The sequence below is a fragment of the Thunnus maccoyii genome, chromosome 16 (assembly GCF_910596095.1).
Source record: "Thunnus maccoyii chromosome 16, fThuMac1.1, whole genome shotgun sequence".
Classification (NCBI taxonomy): Eukaryota; Metazoa; Chordata; class Actinopteri; order Scombriformes; family Scombridae; genus Thunnus; species Thunnus maccoyii.
Genome location: NC_056548.1, coordinates 27508359 through 27524263, shown reverse-complemented (window position 1 = coordinate 27524263; position 15905 = coordinate 27508359). Strand labels below are relative to the sequence as shown.

General features: G+C 38.4%; 1 long non-coding RNA gene across 1 annotated transcript; it reads left to right on the top strand.

Annotated features, from left to right (window-relative positions):
- Positions 1–225: 225 nt before the first annotated feature.
- On the top strand, positions 226–4779 carry LOC121880525. The gene is made up of 3 exons (XR_006091569.1): positions 226–313; positions 4336–4444; positions 4587–4779. It is a non-coding gene; the product is annotated as an uncharacterized LOC121880525 (long non-coding RNA).
- Positions 4780–15905: the final 11126 nt, after the last annotated feature.

Genomic DNA, 15905 nt, shown 5'->3' with positions numbered 1-15905 from the left:
TTGTTTCGAAGAGATGCTGTGCGAAGAGATCCACCGGTATCCACATCTGTATAATTTGACTATGAAAAGCTACAAAGACACACAAATGGCATTAAAGTCCTGGACAGAAATTGCTCAAACCCTAGGAAGAGATTGTAGGTTAATGAACCCAGGACTATAAAAGGAAAAGTTTAATTCTTTCAAAAACATTGACCTAACAGTGTGCCTGTGTGTGTCTAAAGGCACAAGGATGTCAAGGAAACATTGGACAGAAGTAAAAACCCAGCCTTCTCACCACCAGCCATGTGAGGAAAATGGATTGATGACAGAACAAGTGAGTATTCAATTTGAAAGTGTGTAATTTTCATATATCTGACAGGAATAAAATTATTCCCCTTAAAAGTTGGAGGCCAGTTTTCTCTCCACGCAAAGTAATTAATTAGTGATCAATGCGGTCCCTCAAAAGAGCACCAAAGGATCCTTCTTGTCCAAAAACACACCTCCTAGCTAGAAGTTTTACACTGCTTTGTCTGTCTCTTCCTCTTTGCTCATGCTCTTTGGGCTGTTGCTCCTCTTCTACTTTTTGCCTTCCCGACCACTGCTGCTTCTTCTGTTACTCTCTGCCCTGCAGCCAGGATTGCATCTATTTTTATCATGTAGTAAAAAGACTTTTCAAAGGACTCTTCTTAGTTTAGAGCTCCATGCATCCAACTCTGCAGCCTGCCGCTGAATGCACTGAGACACTTCTCTGCTGTGTTTTACTGAACCCACTGCAATGGTTCTCATCTGGCTGTTACTCCGGCAACACAAGGGCCACTGAGTCTGCTTCGCCTTGCTCGGCACTTTCCGGGCAGCTCCTCATCATCAACCCTTCATCACCAAGGAAACAGTAGGAAAACCATCTACCATGCTCCTGTCTCAGAGTTGATGCAAAGAGCTATTCAAAAATTGAATTTTTTTTGGCTGGAGTTAGAGTCTTGGCCCCTCATCGCGTTTGTGACTTGTTTTTGATAATATTCATTTATTCATGCTGTTGGCAATAACTTCTTAATTTAATTAATCCATTCATTCATGCATGCATAATTAATTATTAATTAATTAATCAATGGATGTGGTGCCCCCATTAATTTTATGAGTGCTTAATATTAATTTCCAAGTGTAGTGTTATTCCTGCAAGATTAAATCTGCGAGACAGGTTTTTAAAGGCCAAGAAACAGCTGAAGGGAAGGAGCCGGTGATGCAGGCAGGAGTGGATACATACCTCCCTTTGATTCTATGCTGGATTGGCTCTCTGGCTTCATAAATATCGTACCACACGCTAAGTAAGGTAGTGTCAATACAAGCTAGCCACTTCTTAGCAAGGTAGCTAGTGGTTAGCAATGTAGCTACAGCTATAGCATGAGTGTACACATGATTAGTTTGGCATGGAAACTATTTTATTTCTCTAAAATTTGACAAGTCTTTGGAGGGTAGGTTTAACATCAATTTTCAAAAATGTTTTAATTTTCAAAGACAACACAACTTTTGTTCCAAAACAAAGTTTTATGATGCACTTCACAAAGTATATCACAGCATGTAGCACAGCAAATATCAGCCACCCAAAACTTCTTGTCTCATTAGTACATGGTGATAGAGTTATTTAGTGAAATAGACCTCTTCTAACAACAACAACCTGCCATGGTACACTTCCCACAGGTGCTTGAAAGAAAGTCATGAGGTTGTCATGTGTAGACAGCTGCCTTGGATCCAGATGGTCGCTGTCCTCTTCCATGTACTGCCTCCACTCTCCTGGCTGGATGTCTCCAGTTGGGGTTGTACTGTCCATATAATTAGCTGAAATGTATCTTTAGACTTAGAACCACCAAATTATCTTTAAAAAGGTCAGTTCACTCAGGCACTGTCTTTGTAAGTAGTAAGCCTGCAACTAAAGCTTTTCAGACATAGAATATATAACATTTCTAGATTCATCTAACTGAGTGATGCCGTTTTGCCTTTCAGACAAGAGTTTTGCTGGATATTCATTTATTCATCAGCTGGCATGAATGAATTGATTATTTGAATATATAGAGGGAGATTGGTCTGATCATTACTGTGAGAGGGTTTTTTAACACTCATTTGCCTCGGTCACACCTTTAGGGGAAAATAGTTAGACTGATCAAATTTGAAGAGAATCTCCTCAACAACCTAAAATTGGCTCTTTCACAGCATTTCATAGTTTATTGAACTGATTTTATATTTTTTGGGGGCATTAAGATTGAGATATTACATTGATTACAGTGACCTTAGAAGATGCAGATTTAATGTCTCTCTATGCATGTTTTACCTTGTGCTGCTCCAGCCTTTATGTTGATCGGATGGAATTCAAATTAGACTTTGAAAGAGATACAGAAATGTTACAGGTTTGACCTCCTAAGATTGCTGTCATGACTTCTAGGTAAATGTGACTCGTGTGTAGACCAACGTATTAAATTCCCATCACATTTACAAGGTACATGTCTGAAAGGGGCATAAGACAAGCCTTTTCAATTGGGGAGTCTTCTTTACATAACCAACTAATCAAACTAGTCAAGAAAAAGAACTAATAGTATCTCTCTTATGCAGAGATTATTTTTAGTGGTGCTGGTAAGGAAATAAACCAAACATCAAAACTACCCAAGGATCAAGGAAACTTTATTGTCGCATGCAGCAGGTACAACTACAGTGAAATTAAAACTGATCAACTGATCAACTGTGCTGATAAAAACAGTATGACCTTTCAATAAATACACAATAACATTTTCTAAAAAATAGAATATAAACAATACTTTAAAAAGTATAGAAATAATTTTAAAGTATAAAATTGTGCAATTTTGCAAATACACTAATTAAAAACAGCTAAAAGTAGTCCTTCCCTGAGCCAGGATGTGCAACCAGACAACCATGCAGCAAAAGCTGTGAGCAGAATGTTAAGAGTTTATAGCCTATATATGGTTTATAGTTTACAGCCTTATAGTATAGCTTGGGGGAAGAAACTTCTTCTCAACCGCTCAGTTCTTGCTTTGAGGGAGCAGATACATCTGCCAGAAGGTAATCATTGGAACATACCATGATTGGGATGTTGTGGGTCTTTGATAATCTGGTCTGCTTTGGATCTACACCGCCTGGTGTAGATGTCCTGGAGGGAGGGCAGAGTAGTACCAGGGATGCACTCTATGCACCTTATCACCCTGTGCAACGCCTTTTTGTCCTGAGAGAAGCAGTTACCAAACCAGTCTGTGATACAAACAAAGAGCACCAACTCAATTGTAGCAGTGTAGAACGTTTTTTGCAGCACTGAGCAGATTTTCTCAGCCACCTAAGATGGTACAGGTGTTGACTTGCTTTCTTCACCAACATAGTGGTGTGCATGGACCAAGTCAAATCCTCTGAGATGTGCACACCCAGATACTTATAACTGCTCACAGTCTCCACCTTAGTCCCATGTATCTCAAGTGGTACGTGCTGTGTCCTCTGCCTTTCCCTTCTGAAGTCCACCAAGTCTCCTTTGTTTTGGAGACTGAAGCTAAGGGTGCATATGCTGGATGTACAACTGCTGACCACCTGTGGTCTGTCTGTTATGAAGGTTTGTATCCAGGAGCAGAGTGAAGAGCTCAGCCCCAGGCTCCTGAGCTTAGTGTCCAGTCTATGGGGGACTATGGAGTTAAAAGCCAAGCTGTAATCAATAAACATCAGGCGTACATAGTTCCCCTTACTGATGTCCAGATGGGGGAGGGTGATGTAGAGTACATGGGAGATAGCATCGTTTGTACTCCTGTTTGGGTGGTAAGCAAACTGCAGGGGATAAAGGAAGCTGGGTAGTGATGATACCCATTTTTACCATTTCCCATTCTTATACAGGTAGGCAGACAGTGGTGACCAAGACAAGTCACAATATGACCAAATTTAAGATGAGTTTGGGTCTGAACTGGACGACTGCCTTCAGCTCTGGTGAAATGACAGCTGAGTGTCTTGTGGCTGTGTTAAACAAGCAGATTAAATCAACACTGCACACATTTACTTCAGTGCTTTGCTGGAAATCTGGCTCTCCCAGTGGACCTAAATGAAGCTATTCAGAGAGGGAGGATGAGATAAGGCAGGAGGAGGGGGAGCTTAGCTTGAGGTTTTGCTGGAGGATCAGATTTAGGCTGTATAGAACTCTGTGGAGGCACTCAAACCTGAAGGCCATACAATGCATTCCTGCTTTCATTTCACTGACATAAATATTCATGATGTTTCTATGACAGGTAGGGCTGTGGGACAGAGAAGGTAGGTCAGACTGTCACTAGGTTGAATATGATTTTTCATCATGTTCTTAATACATTTCTTTCTGCCTGTAAGACATATGGTGCTATTTTACATCATATGAATGCTGGATCGAAAGCATTTTAGAAGACCTCTGGACTGGACGTCTAGACTGATTAACCAAGTAACACCCGACTGTTGAAATGTGAGTATAAATTTAAAGATCTGGTATTATGGCCCTTTTGGACTCATTTTTTAAATAAATACTGAGTCTGTTATAAACACATCTATGACATTTTATTCACCTAAAGTTGTTCAGATTTCTCTAAATTAATCTTTCCTTACAGCCCAGATTCCCCTCTGTACTCCAGCAGACTCTTTCCAAAGCTATTTATATAAAAATATGACACAGTTATATACACATCTGACTCTGATATAACTAAAATTCAAAGCTCTCTGCAATCAGAATTTTCTTTTGTTCAAAAATGTTTTTTAAATAACTATCTTATAATAAACAAGCAGATGTCTTGCAGCATGTTATTTCATATTAGTTATAATCTTAATCATTCACCTGCTGAGTTGGCTATTCATTTTACGGATGGGTCTCCACTTATTAAAGTTGATAAAATACTTGGGAATGATTGTGAATTTTCTTTTAGGCCTCATATTGATTTTATTAGGAATAAAATAAATGCTAGTTTCAGAACACTATATCGGTCAATTAATTGTTTTACTCCAAGTAAGAATACAACAGCATTTATTTCCCATTATTGATTATGGTGATATCATATACCAGAACACCTCTGATTCCCATCTTCAGCCTTTAAATGTAGTTTACAATAATATTTGTGTATTTGTCCTGATGTGTCCTTACCCCACATGTCATTGTTTGATGTACGACACACTGAACTTGCTACCATTTCATTCTAGGAGACATTTTCATTGATTACTATTAGTTTTCAAATGCATTTATTTTCCCTTTATTTTCCCTCATACTAATCATCACTTAACATCTTTTGGATCATCATATTCACTCAAACACACTCAACATCCTTTTTTTATTGTGCCCAGAATCTTTAAAGAAATTGGAAGATGTGCTTTTTAAGTTCAAAGCATCATCAAATTGGAATAATTTGCCTAACTCACTGTGATTAATTAATTCTTTACATGACTTTCCTTGTTTACCTTCAATCTACTTGTTCTTGTCTTTGATTGTATGTACCCTCATTTTAGTGTATAACTAGAGTCAGTTCTTTGACATAATGTTATTTGATCTATTCATTTTTTCAGTACTCTTTATTTGTTCATTGATAGGATTTATGTATCCTCTTCTATCTCACATCAAAGAGTCTAGCTAGATTCCTAATCCTGTGATTCATTATCTCCATTTTATAGATTTCATTAATTGTGTCTTTCCATTTGCTTAGTTGTGATGCCTCTGGTTTCAACCAGTTTTTGTTATCTGCTCAAGTGCAGCTGCTCTTAAATTTCTTAAAAGATACTTATCAGTTTGCTGAGAGAGTGGCTGTGTTGTTCCATCCAGCAATAACTGTTTGGGCCCCAAAAGTAGTGTGCACTGAAATATGGTGTCCATAGCTTCAGTTATTTCAGTCCAATACTGCTGCAAAATGGTGTGGTTGTCTTCTACTTTTCCATATCTTTGCCAACAACTTGGTGTTACCTCCTTAGAATACTTTGCTAGAATAACAGGTGTTTTAAAGAAACATAAGAGAGTTGAATTTCCCAAGAATACTCTCTCTTAATTAACGAACTTTTGGTTTTCCATGTTTGATTGCTTATGTCCTTCCATATTTCTGGTGATATAATTAAATTCAGCTCCTTCTCCCAACTGATGATTGCTTTGATTTTCTGACTTCTAGATTCTTCTTCCATAATGCACTAAATCTGACCTAGTATGTTTTATGTCTTGGCTCTATTAGATATACTTATGAAACAAGCTATTAAATGATGTATCTCCTTTACTGTTTTTTAGTCCTATTTCTTTTACAAGGTAACTTCTCATTTGTAAGTGGGTTCTTGGTAAATTATACAGTTTTGTTAAATTCTCAAAAGTCTCTACTCCTAACTGACTGACTACTAACTAACTGATTATACCGTATCAAGCCTATAAAACAACTATGATGCCAATTTCTGTTTCTGCCCTCTTTAATAATTCTGAGGTTTTCTCAGATTTATATTTTATATTATACTGACAGTCCAAGTTTACCAATTATTGTTGTCCCCTTTGCCTCTGGAGTAATCAATGCCATCATTCTGGCCATTCCAGTCCCTGCTCTGGTGGATGATGTATGTTTAACAGTGTTATTTCCATCTTTTCTATTTTACCTTTAACTAAAATATAGCCCCCATCTTTATCTGCAAGAATTTTCCCAACATGGGATGTTTTTTTCAAATTAATATTGCAACTCCTCATTTTGCAGAGCAATAAGACGAGGAAAAGACTTAAGCAGAAGTAAGTTCTAATTTTGATAAATGGGTTTCTTGAAGAAATATTATATCACCCCCCTTTTTAATTTTAACTTTTTCTTTTTTCTTTTAATGAGATTGTTTAATCCATTCACATTGAGTGAGACTACTTGTCTGTCATCATTGAAGGGCAGAACTTCCTTATTATCTTGTTTTATACCCCTAAATACAATCCATGACTTTAACTGATTGATTGATTTTATTTGATAAACTTAAATACAACACACAGTGTGGGCATACAGTACTAAAATTATTCAGGATATTGCAATAAAATCACATAACTTATTTCCATTGCGGTCCTGAAGTCTAGGCTAGAAGGCAGGTAGGAGAAGGGAGTGACATGTATACGTTACTTATATCCCATTTTTATATAAGTACACTAGTCCTAAAAAAGATGTTTCACTATGCTAACTTACTCTGCATCCATTTTTCCAGTTGTTTTTTAAAACTATTCAGAGAATGGGCAGATTTAATTTCATTTGGGATTTTTCATTTGGAAGTAATAGAACACTTGTCCTGTATCTTTGTTCCATTACATTCAACAGAAAAAACTGGTTAGGTCCCTTAATTTAGGCCTTGATCCAAAAACAATACATTCAGATTTGCCTAGTGCAAGAATAACTTATTGTCATATAACCAACTGCTTTATTTTTGGAGTTCTTTACAAAGTGATAATCTAACTGTTTCTAAGCACTCTCCAGTTACCAACAAAGCCAAATAATCAAGCTGCCTCCATGTCATGTATATTCAAAATTCAAGATTTAGCTTATTGACATATACAATAAAAACAATAAAGGACCAATTATGCCTCCTTGAGGGACACCACAGTTAAGGTTTTTGGGCTCTGAGAGCGTACCTCCTACATCTACCATTTGGACTCTTCCGGAAAGATATGACTGTGTCCATCTTAAGGCCCCCCTATTAAAACCTATTGCCTTTAGTTTATACAACAATATCTAGCGATCGACTGTGTCAAATGCTTTTTTCAGGTTGAGCATTACCATTCCTCAATACTTGCTTGGACTTTCGATTGGGAGACTGAAAAATTTATAATGTGTGTGTTAATCATCATTATGTTCTTCTACCTTTGTCCTAAAGTAAGACTTCTTGGCCTTGTCTACCATTCTTTGCATTTTATTTCCTCTATAATCTTTTAGTACTTTATTTCTTAAATAGATAGAGTCTATAATTTATTTATTTGTCTCAGTTTAATCCTTGCTACTTTCAATGGAGCAATTTAATCTAAAACATGAAGAAAAATACTCCGGAAGTGATTCCATGCTGTATCTACAACTATCCATAACATTTGACCAATCCAATTTGACCAATGTTCTTAAGCGTATCCTTGAATTTGTCAATATCATACCTTCTAAGTGTTCTAATTTTAATAGAATTGTGACAGGTAAGTAGGGTCCTCCTAACTTTCCTTGTACAGTAGGTTAAAAAATTATCACTGATTCCATACACAAAGATTTTGCATTTGTCTGATACCATAATAAGATCAACAGCAGTTTGATTGTGTTTACTAATCCTAGTAGGCTCATTTATCAATTGTGTGAGACCAAATGTCTTCAGGAAGTTTAACAGTGCATTACACAGTGGACCATATTCACATCACTCAGTAAAATTACTTCACAGTTTAAGCACACACGTTTTCCAGGGTTTCAACAAAGTTTCTCTGGTCGCTAGGTTTATATAAAGCGCCAATCAGTATTGGTTTACTTTTAGTAGGCTAAGTCTTTGGCCTTGGCTACAAGTTTGGCTATCAGCAGTAATTAATCATTATCAAAGATAATGATTGATTATTGAAATCAATAGAAATTATTTATAAGAATGAATAATTACGGGGCACCACCCTGGACTCAGGGAAAAAGAGCCAATTCAGTCTCATAAAATTTACTAAGCTATCAATTTGGAACTCTGATAAATAATTAATTTAATAACTATAATCAAAATGACCATAACAACAGCTAGTTAAGGTAGAAGGATTTTGGAGTTCTTTGCAGAGCAGAGGTTGGCAAAATTCACTCTTCTCGCAACATTAAACAGACAGCATGTATATCCAAAAGCATTTATTCAAAAGATAAAAGAACAGACACAATACTAATCTAGCTAAATGTACCTATATACAAGTGTATGTGTGCGTATGTGTTTGTGTGTACGTGGAGGGGGAAAACAATATCAAAGTGGCTGAAGTCACCTGGTGACTGAGCACATGGCATGCAGACAATATGGCTGACAAAGAGAACCAAAGAGACAAAAGGCCAGACCATGTGGTGTCTTGAACCACATGTGCTGCCTGAAGCAAAGTGTGCAAAGCTAGGTTTTAAACCTCTTAAGGTGCCAAGTTAGGAAGAGGTTAGTTGCATGCAAGGCCTAGTTACTGGATGTAACATGTGTTAAGCATTAACTTAGCAGTGTGACTATGCAATAACCTGACCATCACAACAAGGACATCACAACAATAATTCAATGAATAGCATTAACCAAATCAATATATGTACAGAGTCATTGATTGAGTTAAACAGTCTTGCTTAGCTGTGCTATACTACACTATATGTTGCAAGGCTATGCCCAGTTGTTACTGAGTCCATGGAGGGAGAGAGATGCTTTGTGGTGTTCTGCTTCTTAGCTGGTGAATCCGTGGATGAGTCAGGCTGAGATGAGTTTGGCTCCAAGGCTGAAGGATGCAGGCTTTGTTGGGAAGTCGGTGCTTCAGTTGTGCGGGTCAGAGGGCCCAGGTCACTCCTTTGTGCAGTCCTTAACAATGCAGAGTTAGCTTGCCGCTAACTCTGTATTGTGGCTCCTGTGCTTGTTAAATCAGCCGGCAGACTTGTGTAGTACTGCCGGCTGTAGTCTGCTGGCACTAGATAACTTAGTTATTGAGTCTTAGGCAGGCTCTCACGTCTTCTGCTGTAAAGAATAGAGTTCTGTGTGTGTCTGCTGTGAGCAGGCCACACCAGAGAGCAGAGAGCTGAGTTGCTCCTGTAGCAGCTATGAGGGGGAAAAAGAGGGAGAAGAGGGGAACCTCTAGTTTTGTTAACCTGAGTCCATGGGTGGAGTTCACACTTGGGTGTGAACAACCACGGACTCTTTGTTAGAGTCTTGAAACATGTGGTCAGCTGGTGAGACCCAACATAAGTAAAATATCAATCCAAACTGCTTCAAAGTTGTCATTATTTAAATCAGCTCTTATGTTAAATTCTATATCCAACCTCACATATATACATACTCCCCTTCCTACTCCTTTTGATTGAAAAGTTTTCAATTTCCACTTCAATGTCTCTGATGGAAAAGTCTATCCAGGTTTCAATAAAGCACAATATACTGACTTTACCTTTACTTGCAAGTACACAAATTTCATCTATCTTTGGTAATAAGCTGCAAACATTAAGGTGCAAGCAGTGCGGACCCTTAGATGTGAAGGCAGTCATCTACACTCCCGCAAAGTCCAAGGTGTTCTCTGCGCCAGCAGCTGGCAGTGGTCCCCGAAGCGTCTCCTCCGGTGCGCTTGCCATCTCTGCACTGGCCATGTGCAGCAGTCCCCTTGGCATCTCCTCCAGCATGTGCTTCAGGGTTTTATGCCTTCCCATGAAGTCCAGGGTGTTCTCAGTACCAGCCATGGACAGCAGTCCCCGTAGCGTCTCCTCTGGTGCACGCTCACCATCTCTGCACTGGCCGTGTGCAGCAGTAACTTCTGCATCTCCTCCAGCGTGAGCTTCAGGGCTTCATGCAAATCTGGTTCTCTACAATGCAAACAAATCCAATCCAATGTATATGGGATACCAAGCTTCTGTAGAACTTGCCCTTGATATAAAAGTTTATGGTTAGATGTTTTCCATTGCTTGTATTCCATACAAAACCATACAAACTGGTGTAACTCCAGTAATGTCTTAACAATATTTATATTTTCAAACCCACTACAAGTATCTTACTCCCTCTTCCAGTTTAGTCACACTTCTCCAAATTCATACACCCATGTAGATCTGTGGGCTACTTATACACTTCACAGTTCACAGCCCACTTCTATCTCAATCCTCACGTTGTAAAGTCCAAATAAAGGCAAAGTCTAAGCAGTCACTTGAATTCAAGTCTATTGAACAACTTAGCCTGTGACTGGGCAATTCCACGAGTACAGATTCCACTTTCAGACAGAGTCCCTCCTGTCATGTCTTTTCTCTTCTCTCGGCCAGTGACGCTCCCCCATGGTTATCATTTTCTCCCACAAGTCTGTTTTCTGCAGTTTCTCCTCCAAATCAGTCGTATAAGTCCTTGGGACCTTGTAACCCAGGGCCTGTCCTGCAGCATAGGCATCTTCATAGATATCCACACCATCTTTTCCAAACATTTTGAGTTTAGCTGGGAATATAAGCTTATATTATTAATTTCTATTTGACATTGTGAATGTATGTGATGTGTTACTGTGTGTAGCTTTGTATTTTGTGTGTCCTGTGTGTTATTATTCTATTATATGTTTTAATTGTGACCTGCCTATGGGACTTCAGATGAAAATGAGCTATAAGCTAACTCTAGTACAGTAGATCAGATGGTAACATTTATGTTTAACACTGTACATGGTCCCAATAAATAAATAAGACAAAAAAAACTACATGTGATTTCACCTGCTTTTCCTGAAGATGTTTTAGAATGGGATACAGATGTTTTCTTTTCTGTTGCACCTTAGCAGTGAAATCTTGCTCAAAGTAAAATCTGTTTCCCTGAAACATTATTTCTTTTTTTCCCGCAGGCACATTTCAATACCTGTTGTCTCGTGTCCCAGTTTAGGAAATTCACCACAATGGAGCGTGGCCAGGCTCCTGCATTACTTGCACACATAGGAGAGGAGCAATGTGCTCAGGTTATCTTTAGCTGGTCTTGACATATTCCCAGTTTGTCGAAAAGAAGTTCTTCCACAAATTCATCCATATCGTCCCTCTCAACTCCTTCTTTCACACTGAATATTCTGATTGAGATTTGTCGTGATTTGCTCTCTAAATAGTCCATTGTATTAGTTATGTCTTTCTGATTTCTCAGTAGATGGTTTATTATTCCCCAGAGGATTGTCTCTTTCTTCACAGTCTCTCCTCTGCCTCCTCCACCTGTTTTCAGGTATTTTTGAGCTCTTCAGTTCTTTTACATCATGACTCAAATAAGAAAAGCCTTCTTTCGTTTCAGTCCACAATATTTTAAAGTCTTTCCTGAAATTTTCCACCTTGTCTGTGATTTCTTCCATTAATCTTTGAAGCACGTTCCATCGTTCCATCAGTGTTTTATTTAACTGAGGGTAGTAGGGAGCTTCTGTCTTATGCTGTCATCACCTGTGTGCTCCTGGTTTCATTTATTATTATTATTATTAATGTGTTTTGTTTTGTTTAAAAGTTGTAACTTAATGTTTTGTGCCTGAGGACCCCCTCGAAAATGAGATGATGCATCTCAATTATCCTCTAATTATTTTTTTTATTTTAAAATAAATAAAATTGACATTATTAATGACCACCTACTCAGATTGGCTAGAGAAGTGGCCCCCACCTTCAAACCCAGCCAATCAGAATATGACCTAATGAATAATGTGAGTTTACCTGGAGTAATGTCTGCAGCTGGAGATGTAAGACAGTATATAGCATCTATGAACAGGAGTCTGATCCTGAATGAAGGAAAGAACCTACTGTTGCACAGTTGAGATTTCAACAGGATGTTTAATAACATTAGATCATTTCTAACAAAGGAAAAGGTATTTTTTCAAACGTAGCTGGAGGTCGCTAGCTTAGCTTTAGCACAAATATACTGTATTTCATTAGCTGAGAAACAGAAAGACACAATGTTTACAAGTGCGCTTGTTTTAAAACCTGGTCAAAAGATTGAAGATGAAAAAGTTGAAAATCCTGCAGCGTACTGAGTCTCATTAAGCAGACAGACGGCTGTAAAATGTACCAAACACACACACAACCACTTGATGATAACTGAGGAAAGATTGTCTCCAAAAATGAATTTCAGCCATTCCTGAATTTCCATCCTCTGGAAGGCTGTAAAGACTTTTAGCTGCTGAACAACCAACAACACTTCCAGTGTCCTGCTTTGCTCGTCATCCAGTTCAAATGCAAACTCCGACTACAGAAGTTACGTACACACTCAGCATAGTGCTGAACAGTGGTGGGCTCATGCTGAAGCTTTGCTTTGCACACTGCTGCACACTTGCTCTTGAGGTGCGAAATTCAAAATTTCAAATAACTTAAAATGAACGAGGAGATAGCATTGAGTAATTTTACAGCACAGGAGTACCCCACCATCACCTTAATCCATCCTAAATATAATTTTCTTGTTTTCCACAATTACAGACCTTTAACAAATATTGACTTTTTTTCAGTGGTGGGAAATGACGTATTTAGACTTTCAGGTTACTTTGTGTTCCAGTTCCAGTTTTAGTTGAACTTTGGATGGAATTGTTTCAACATGAAGACGCATCGCTCTGTGTAATTACCTCTCCTGTCAACCAGCCACTCCACTGTGCTTTACCTGTCTGCAGCCTGTTGTCATTTGCATTCATATGTAAAAAGCCAAAAAGAAAACCGGTTACTCACATATGGCAGAGAAATTTGCAAATCTAGCTGGAGAAACCATGTTTCTTAAACCCCCTATCCCAATAATAAAAACTAGGTTTCTCATTTATACGACAGTTAAGTAACAGGGTTACAGTGGATTTTCTTAAGTAAGTTGATTTCTTAAATGTATGTGATCACATGGAAGTGAGATGAAATGGTGCTTGTTCTAGATTTAGAACATTTCATCACGCACAATTTGAGTTTATTTTTAATCCTTTGTTAGGATTTATTCATTCATTTGACAGGGATGGTGCACCATAATGAAAATTACTGTAAATATGCCAGAGTAAGCCAAAAGGCTAGTTTTCATCTGTAGTCCCTGGCCAGATGTTACAATAGGTTCTCTAAAAGTAAAAAACAAACAAAAACACTCATTGAGATAGAGTGCAAGCAGCAGCTCATGACAAAACATTGATTAAATTGACATGTTACATTAGAGAATGTTAACGTTGATGTTAATAAAGCTAAAATGATGTGACAGTATTGAAGCAAGCAGGCAGTAACCAAAGAAGCATATAGTACACGAAGCAAGCAACAGGACAACATTAAGCATATTAGTTCAGTTAAGCAGGCAGTACAGAGGCATATAGAACATAAAGCAGTCAACACATACAGTACATGTCCATGTTAGAAATCTTACAAAGAAGAACTCTGTGATTCACAGTATCAGATGCTTTCCTTAGATCAAGAAACACAGCACAGACAACACCGCCTTTATCCAACAGTGATTTGGCTTCTTCTAAGAAGATACAATTGGCTGTCTCAGTTGAGTGGTTGGCTCTGAAGCCAAATTGCATTGGGTGTAGGGGGAAAGGAGCTATTCAGGTGGTGGTTGATTTGCTCCGCTACCCATTTCTCTGCAACCTTAGACATTACAGGTAGGATGCTGATGGGCCTGTAATTACAGGTAGAATGGGGATCCTAAGATTTGAAAATTGGAGTAACAATAGCAGACTTTCAGGCACCTAGAAACTTTCCCTGGGATATTGAGAGATTAATGATTTTGGTGATGAGAGTAGCTAGTGATGAGCTAATATCTTTGAGCATTGCTGTGTCCATCCCAAATATATTCTTTGCTCTTGATGGTTTGAGAGATCTGATTATTCTCATAACCTCTAATTCAGGGACATTTCTTATGCTGAAGGCTCCATTGTGTTAGTTGGACATTCATTAATATACTCAGCAGAGAAGCCCTGTGCAATAGTGGCCACAGAATCAGCAAAGTAGTGATTAAGAGCCACTGCTAGTTCAGCTGGGTCCTTTGTGAGATTTCCATTCAGGTTAAGTTCAGTTGGCTTTCCTGCTTTGTGATGATCCCGTCAGCTTTTTTAATTGATTCCAAATCATTTTGATATTACTTCTAACCTCACCATTTACATATAACAATCTCCCTTAGCTTTCCTTAGCTTCCTTATTACCTTATTCCTTAGCATAGTGAAAATGGTATTTGTCATGGAACAATTTTTTCCTAGTGGCAATTTTTAAAGCAAGACCCCGTTCTTTCATCAGTTTTAAAATGTCTGCATTTATCTACGGAAGGCTGTTCTTTTTATTTCTATACTTAATCTTAAGGGAAATTCTACGGTAATACTCTGTACTTTATTTGAGAATATCTGACTGTCCTCCTCCAGGTCTTCTAATAGCAAATCATTCTAGTTCTAGTAGTCAGATTGTGATCAGACAGCCCAGTTATCATATTCAAAGATTTTGATATTCTCTCGGGTCTGTTACTGAACACTAAATCAATCTGAGTTCTGATGGAATAGGTTATCCTTGTTGGCCCTTTGATCAGCTGTGATAGGTCTAACGCCTGGGCCACACAGCCTCTACCTGTACCTTAGCAGTGAGTGTACATCGCTGAACTGCTGCAGCTCACACGTGTGCAGTGTCCACACAGACAGTGTTGCTGCTGTGGCGCTGCTACTACCAGCCCTATCTGCATAGAATATGACTTTGATAATAGCAATCAATAACAGAATGTTTTATTTAATGTCATTATAAATTTCATTTATATTTAGTTTAGGTAGAAAAAGGTTAAGAAGTGAAAAATAAATAATATGTGAGGTGAAAGCGGCTTTCTCTCTGATGGACATGCTGGAGTCTGGGGGCTACTTCTGTGTCAGCCACCTACACTCCTCACACAGGACGGGGGGTTTTTATTGATTGATTCATTGATTGATTGAGCTGTCACTGCTCCAAGTGAAGAAAATCCCTCCAGACGACACCAAGTTCTCCAAACAAGCCAAACGCACTCCAACAAACAAACCTCCAAACTAACTGTCAGGAGGGAAACTGACAGCAAATGAAGAAAATAACACCAAATTCCCATCTGGTAAAACAACAGGCAGGAGTCCTGATTTGAACTAAAATCAGAAAGTGAGCCGGAGGCACGAAAAGAAGCTCACCGACTCTCAGCAGTGGAGTTCCCTGCCAGAGAGCCTCCCTGCCCCAGCGTGCACCATGCAGGCTGACCCGCAGTGGTGACACTTTATATTTTTTTCATGTCTGTGTCATATTCTACATAGACATTGAAACAATAGTGAAAGATGTAATGTTGCTGATATGATGTCAATATGACTA